This window comes from Alnus glutinosa, chromosome 2 (genome assembly GCF_958979055.1).
Source record: "Alnus glutinosa chromosome 2, dhAlnGlut1.1, whole genome shotgun sequence".
In the NCBI taxonomy this organism is placed as follows: domain Eukaryota; kingdom Viridiplantae; phylum Streptophyta; class Magnoliopsida; order Fagales; family Betulaceae; genus Alnus; species Alnus glutinosa.
Genome location: NC_084887.1, coordinates 51,516 through 59,533, shown reverse-complemented (window position 1 = coordinate 59,533; position 8,018 = coordinate 51,516).

The following is an 8,018-nucleotide window of genomic DNA, read 5'->3' as shown; positions in this document are numbered from 1 at the left end:
CTATATAGATGCAAATCTCAATCTTCTGACTTCTGAGATTAAAATTTTATATATCAACAAACTACAAACCCAAGTAACAAAAGAAAACAAACCATCTAAAATAGCATAGGAATAAAAACCTGCAGCCTTCTCATAGCACCCCCAACAGCAAAGACAGCTGCTCCACCAAATTTGCAAAGTTCTCGGCCTCCAAAACTTTCCTGCCAATCCTTCCAACGACCAACAACAAGTGGTCACACTCTGGAAAGATTCAACCTTGTTCTTTGTTTCATTGTCTTGTCTTCCAAAGTATTTGGTATTGTTCTTGAAAGTTTGATTTTTTTTTTTTCCTTTTCTTTAGGCCCGTATTGATGTTGATTTTGATTTTATGTTTGCAAATTGCAATCTCTGATTGCCAAGGAATTGCATTTTGCATATTGTACGCCAAAAAAGACTCGTGTTTTTTGTAACGCGATTGATTTGGAGAATTCGAGCAAGTTCGAAGATGTCAAACCTCCCAATGCTCCAAAACAGAGGCAAAAGAAGAGGAACAAGAGGAAAAGGTAAAATTTTAACTAATTTGAGTGGAATTTTTTGTTTGATTAACTTAGTTTCTAAGTCGTGTTGGTTTATGTTTGTGTCAGAAAAAATAATCCAGCCGAGGGTCTTAATCTGTTGGTGGAAGCGATGGAGCAAGCGGTAAATGAAGAACAAGCTGTTGGATATTAGATTGTAAAGTTAAGGAGTTAGGATCTAGGAGAGTTGTGGAGCTTTGACCTGATCATTGTAAATAGCAAGCACAGGGAGGAATATGTAAAAACTTTTATTGAGAGTGACTTCTATTTCAGAACTTAGGTATCACATTTTGCACAAGATTTTGGTGATATTCTTTGCAACTCCAGGGTATGGTGCGCATGCTAGTAGTGCTTTTTTGCATTTGGTGGTGCCCGGAGGGTTTGGATGTCTTGTAACAACAATATCATTTGGAGTTAGGCAATATCATATATGCTTGTACTTCCAAAACTTTTCTGCATTTATTTTCTAATCCATAACAAGAATATTATTGATATTCTCTATTGTCATATTGATATTTTGTACAGGGAGCATGTATAAAACACTTATTTAATTGTACGTGATGAGGAAAAGCTTGTGTCTACTGTCTAGCTAGCCCTCCTTATTCTTTAGCAAGAGAGTATGGCTTGACTTGATGAGTAAAAGCTTGTTTCTTAAGGTATAAATTGCATTGTGTACATTTTAGGATGATGTGCTCGTGGAAATGGAAAACAAATTTATGATAAAACAAATTTAATAGTACTCCTTGTGCAATTAGGTCAAACAAATTTACCGATTTAGTTGCGTCCCAATACAAGTCCCGTGCATGGTCATAGGAGTGGTTTTCTTCTCCCATTGTTCCGTCCATTTTCGTGTTGCTAGAGGCTCCAGATCTTGCCTTTGTTGTTGACCGGCTATGCTTCAATGTTTGATCATGACATACCTTCGTTGTTGGTTACAATATGTACTTGTCAACAAATCGGACATCCTTTTCATCAATGGATTGATGGTCTCAGGCATGTGAATGTGTGATTTGATGATTATATCAAAAAAAAATTAAATCAAATGTAAAGGTTAATTTAAATAAGGATAAAGAGTCCTTAATGTATTTAAATCTTAATTTATTGCAAAGAATAAGATTTTTTGAACATGGTACCACACCAAAACCTACAAGAACAATTACATCAACAAAAATTACATCAATGCAAATGCTAGGGAGCGCCAAAAAGAAATTACATGAACAAAAAAGCTAAAAAAACAACACCGAAATCCATCCAACATATAACACAACGCCTACTACTTCATCAACGACAACAACAAACTCAAAAACTGCAAAAAAGAAAAAAGAAAAGAAGAAACGTTTGAGTTCCAAAATGTCATATGATAACCTCCATCTTTGGATACCAAAATATTTTTTTGATGAGCTTCTCTGGCTTTGGGCTTCACTGAATCACTAGCTATTTCTTCTTTTCTGAACTTCTCTGGCTCTATTCACAAACTTCAATCTGGCTCTGTTCATAATCTTGCATGCATAAATATTTCATAAATATAAGATAATTGTAAGTTTAGCTTCTTGGCAGTAACTACTACATTTTAACAGAAATTTTATCCCAACTCATCAACCCAAAGCTCAACAACGATTTCTCCTTATGGTTGTTATTTGACAATCTCAGAAGTTATACACTATGTTAATGGTTTTGGACACACAATCAATCAAGGAATCTACTAAACAGCTCTGTTCAATTAAAAAAAAAAAAAAACAGGTCTAACGCAAGCCAAAAACAAAAAAAAACTAAATCTGCCAGTGAGCCACCATGGAAAAGAACTAGTCCTCCAAACCATCCATGAAAATGAAGTACTACACACATGAAATCGTTAAGGGATCACCAATACCAAAATATAACAAATCAACCAAATATGAAAAGCAGGGAATTGGGACCGATTAATCTCCTTCTCTTCACGTGTCCACAACCTGGACCGATTGAGAACTAGGAAAAACCAAAGAAATTATTTTAGGGCAAAAGCATTCTAAATGTCTACAGAAAATAGCAAAAGCATTCTAAATGATTGTTAATGCTCGTACTTGCAACCAGATAATAGCAAAAGCATTCTAAATGTCTACAGAAATCCTATTCAACCAGGGAAAAAAGGTGAAAAATATATACAAGAACCACTTGGAAAAAAGACCCAAATAGCCAAAAATTTGAAACGCCACACAACATTGTAGGGAGGAAATCTAGGGCTAGTACCAGATCTGAGGTCGCTGGAGGTTGAGTCGGCGTAATCACCGGTGATCGGAGGTTAGGTCGGCGTTGGGCGGCGTTGGGAAGGGGGAGAGGGAAGATGGAGATGGAGGGATGAATTTTTGGGTGAAAACCAGATCTGAGGTCGTCGGAGGTTGGGCGGCGTGGTCATCGGTGCTTGGAGGTTGGGTTTTGATGGTCCCCGGTGGGTGGCTTTCGACCGGAGGTGGGAGGGACCGAGTGAGAGGGAAAATGGAGGAGCGTCGGAGAGGAGATGAGGAAGGGGAAAAAATTTTGGGGAATGAAAAATGTTCAAAAAGAAAAAAATAAATGATGCATCAGTTTTTCGTTTTTTGTTTAAAAAAAAAAAACAAATAAAAATAAATAAAAAAACCTGCCACGTAGGACGAGGGTCTGACCCTCGTCCTCCGTATAGACGAGCTCCTCACAAACAGCCAAAAATTCTGATTTTGTGGGGTATGAAGTGAAATCGGCGATCTGGGCATTTTATAGCCGCTGTGGGGTCCCCGTCCGGACGGTGGATTGATGACGTTGGGACACTCGCTGCCTCGGAAAGGAGCAGAATGGTCGAGCGAGTCCGGACGATATAAAGAAACTGTTCGAACGATGATGACAGCGCACATCCGGACTCTGTCAGGTCCTGTCCGGACATGTGAGCTCCATCTCCGTCCGGACTCCAAGGGAGAGCCGTCCGGACCACCAATCCGTCCGGACGTCAATATAGACCGTCCGTACGCTCCACACTGAAACACCAGAAAAGCTTAGAAGAATTTATAGAGATCAAATTTTCTCAAATCAGTGTCAGAATAAGCATGCATAATCAACTGATAACACAATCAGAGAGCATCTCAGAAATAAACAGAGATATAAAAGGAAGTTGAGATTTCAATTAGCACAAATAATTTTTCCTGATCATATAAAAATCAAATAGGCAACTCAACTCAAACAATGCGTGTGTGTGTGGAGACTTTTTTCCCACAAGGTAAGGCTTTCCAAGACATGACGAAAATGCAACTAGATTTTCTAGATATGAGAGAAAATCAAAGACAGATTAGCCAAAAGTCAAACCTTATAACTTGCTAGGGCCTAGACACCCTCATCTGATACACTCCCCTTAAGATACAGCACATATTTTGTTTTACTTGATCATAGAGGGCAAGGTAAGTTTAAGCATATAAGCAGTGATTAAACGAATTTAAAGCACATAACTTTTTATGAATTACTGCTCTAATCTTATAGTTCTGTGAACTGTAGGGAGTGCCAGAGTTTATAGATGCTAGGTTCAACTAGCCTGTGGTCAATTTGACCATCTTATCAAGGACTTCTTCTCTTATCCAAAATTTTCAAAAACAAAGAGTCAGAGAAGGAAAGATGTACCTTTAGGGGAGCCCGAGATAGTGCACTTTTTCATGGCATGAGAAAAGAAGCTATCCTACTTTTTGCATAAACAGGAAAAACACTTGGCCAATATAGTCAAAACTCTCAATTATATCTAAGCATATTTAATCAATGCAAACCGAATTGAGATGTCAGGCAAGAATGCATGCAATATCTAATAAGCTAAGAAAAAAAAATCCTGCAAATTCTCCCAAATTATTATTTTTTTATTATTATTATAAAAAAAACAACAAGCAGCAATATGAAAAAACATCATATGCTAAGGCACGATCAAACCTGCGTACGCTCAATGATGCCATTACAGAAAAACAGTCGCTTGACTTGCTTTTTCTGTCTTCTCCAAAAATACCTGCAAAGTTTTCTCAAGAAAACACAAGGGGACAAACATAACTTGTTCCTAGATTGCATATAATATAACAAATACAATGAGCAATCAAACCTGACGCCATAGGATTAGGAACAGAATCCTAGGCATGAACACCCGAACCTGCTAGGTGCGTCGGTTCCCCCTCTTGGGGTAACTGTCCTTCTCAGCCCAAGTCTGCCTACCAGTAGGTGGTTGCTGACAAGACTGCATCATCCACTCCATCATGTTTTGCATCCAAACAGAAGGCTCACCGGAGTATTGCTCTTGAGGCCTTCTCAATTGCCTAGGTTTGCTCTTGTAAGTGCCACTCTGATTGGCTGGTACAAACCGCTGTTGAGGCTGCTTACGCTAAGGAGCATGAATCCAAAGGGCTTGGAATTGATGTCTTGGTGCTTGTCCCCATGGTGCTTGATAGGATGCCTGATGCCAAGGAGTCTGATGCTGAGCTGCAGGTACAGTGCCATACTGAGCTTGTCTAGGCACTTCTTTCTTGGCTTTGGCCTTTTGTGCTTTCAAGAGGGAGCACTGAGGCCGAACATGCCCACTGAGACCGCAGTGATGGCAAATATGAGGTCTTCTGATGGAATGAGGCTGCTGGGTGCCTGGAACATCATCATTGACCTTTTCCTTCTGTTTATCTTCAACAACTGGAGGAAGCTCTGGGACTATAGGAGGCACAAACACAGTCTTTGAGGAAGAAGGAATATCAGAAGAGGAAGCTACATACCCGAGACCAGTCTTGTCATGTGGGCTCTTCTAGATGGACAGCATACGGGTCAGCTTCTCATCAGTGACTCTATCTAGCTGGAGCTGTGTCTCAAGTAGCTTTTCCTCGAGCTCCTGTATCTTGAGCAGCAATGAACTCTTTTCAGTATGCAGACTGTTCAGATCATTAACTTGCTGCTTTCGGCCTTCCCTCAGCTTCTCAAACTCTTTGTAAAGAGTTTTGTATGCTTCCTTGAGCTCTACCTCGTTTTCACTATGCTCCGAATAGTATGAGTCTTCTTCTTCAATATAAGGGGCCACAAAAGCCAGAAATTTGTCAGACTCTGGAGCATCTTCTTTGAACTCATCACTGAGAGTCACATTGTAAGCCTTCCCTTTGCCCTTCTTGAGATTCCCGCAATCGGCCTGGATATGTCCATAGCCTGAGCATTCAAAACATCGGGGTCCTCAAGGATCTTTCTCATCCTCTGGTTCAGCTTCTCTGAGGAGTTTCTTGGCTTTTTCAAAAAACTTCTTCTTGAACCGATCATCTTTCATTAGTCTTCTGAAATTTTTGGCAAGCATTGCCACAGCCTTTTCTTCATCCTCAGATTCTTCTTCAGAGGAGGCTTCTACCTTCTTCTTGGAAGCCTTAAGAGCAATGGTCCTTAATTTTTTGACCGGGGGCAGAGACAGCTCGTATGTTTGAAGAGATCCAACCAGCTCTTCAATCTTCATTTCTTCAAGATCCTTACTTTCCTCAATAGTCGTTACTTTAATCCTGAAAAGCTCGGGCAAAGATCTGAGAATTTTTCGGATGAGTTTTACATCCGAGATAGGTTTCCCAAGACTCACCATGGAGTTCCTTAGGTCATTTATTTTGGAGTAAAACTCTCCAAATGTTTCTTCCTCTAACATCTTAATTTCTTCAGATTTTGAAATCAACATCTGAAGTTTAGCAGATTTTACAAGTTTTGTGCCTTCATATGTTATTTCCAAAATTTGCCATGCTGCTTTGGCTGATTCGCAATTTGAAATTTTAGCTAATTCAGATGGAGACAATGCTTGGCATAGAGCATGGAGGGCTTCGTCATTTGAAAGACGAGCGTTCTTTTGAGGGACTAGTTCAGGTGTTGTATCCTCTAGTTTAGTCCAACCAGTCTCAACAATACCCCAACAGTCAATAGATTTCAAAAAGAAACGCATACGTGCCTTCCAATAGCCATAGTTCGAGCCATCAAAGGTATGGACAAAATTAAGAGTTTGAGACATAATAGAAGTCAAATATAGAAACACTCAAGAAATTAATCTTCTCAGAGTGTACCAAGCTCTGATACCAATTGAAAAATTGAAATGACTTCTAAAAGTAAAGTGTGTGCAACAAGTGTCAACAAAAATTAAAGCACAGCGGAAAGTAAATGACACAGAGATTTTTGTTGACGAAGTGGAAACTCAGTTAAGAGAAAAATCACTCCGGGGCAGCCAAACTCAGGAATTCCACTATTCAGAAGACAAAACTAGATACAAGATAGTAACACTCACATGTACCGATGCAGTGGTCGTACCTTGATCTCTGACGTGTAACCCAACACGAACGCTTCCCAACCAGGTTCACCTACCTGAAGGGGTCTTCAATGGAACTCCTTACCTTAGAGCCGACCTCTAAGATAGACTTCGGTTTACAGCACAGCACACTTGAAAAATGGCTTCAGAGGAGATATCACGTCTCTGAGCTTTAATGGAATTCACACCGAATTCTTGCAGCTCTAAGTGCCCAGAGGCCCCTATTTATAGGCTGGGGTTAGAATAGGCGTCAGGCAAAATAAGCCTGTGAGCCGTCCGGACGGTGGACCATGGCCGTCCGAACGGACAATTGTGCGACAGGATTTTCTAAAATATTTGCGGAGAAATCTTTCCTGTATAAGAACATCGTCTGGACGGGATGGCTCGATCGTCCGGACGGACGCACGTCCGCTGCAAGTAATTTCCATAACAGGCTTCGCGCGTCCGGACCAAGGGGCAGGAGCGTCCGGACGGCTAAACTTCAACACGCAATTTCCATATCTGATGCGTGTGTGTCCGGACCATGATGGGGAGACGTCCGGACGGTTGAAGTCGAATCGGCAGTTTCCATATACGATGCACAAACGTCCGGACCACAGCTGTCAGACGTTCGGACGGTCAAATTTGAACTGCGATTCTTGCCTTATGGAGATACGCGTCCGGACGGTTGATCGATCTTCCCTTTCTTAGAACTTGGAAAGAATCAGAGAACCGTTCGAGAACTGAGTAGCGTCCGGACGTGCTGCTGAAACGTCCGGACGGAAGCAAGTTGGCACAGACGCTTCTCGATACGATGTAGGTGTCCGAATGGAAGAAACACGTCGTCCGGACAGATGATGATTGTCTGTCTGACGTCCGGACGGAATGACACGTCGTCCGGATGGATGGAACAGTAGACAGATGGGAGTCCGGACGGGATGACACATCGTCCAGACGGCTGACAGGGAACTTTGAAATTCTTCTGACTTCACTCTGATCAGTGGAATCCCTGTTTGCAGCATCCTTACATATAAGTGATTTTGTCCAAACACAGAATGAGGCCAAAATACTAACAAGACCGTTAGGGGGAGTAATTTTTATTGCAGTTTGTTGTTTTTATTACTCTGTTTTACCCTTTGTCCCTTTGTGACAAAAAGGGGGAGTAATTTTTATTTTTGGACTGGGAATGTATTTCCAAACCTGTCAAGTGA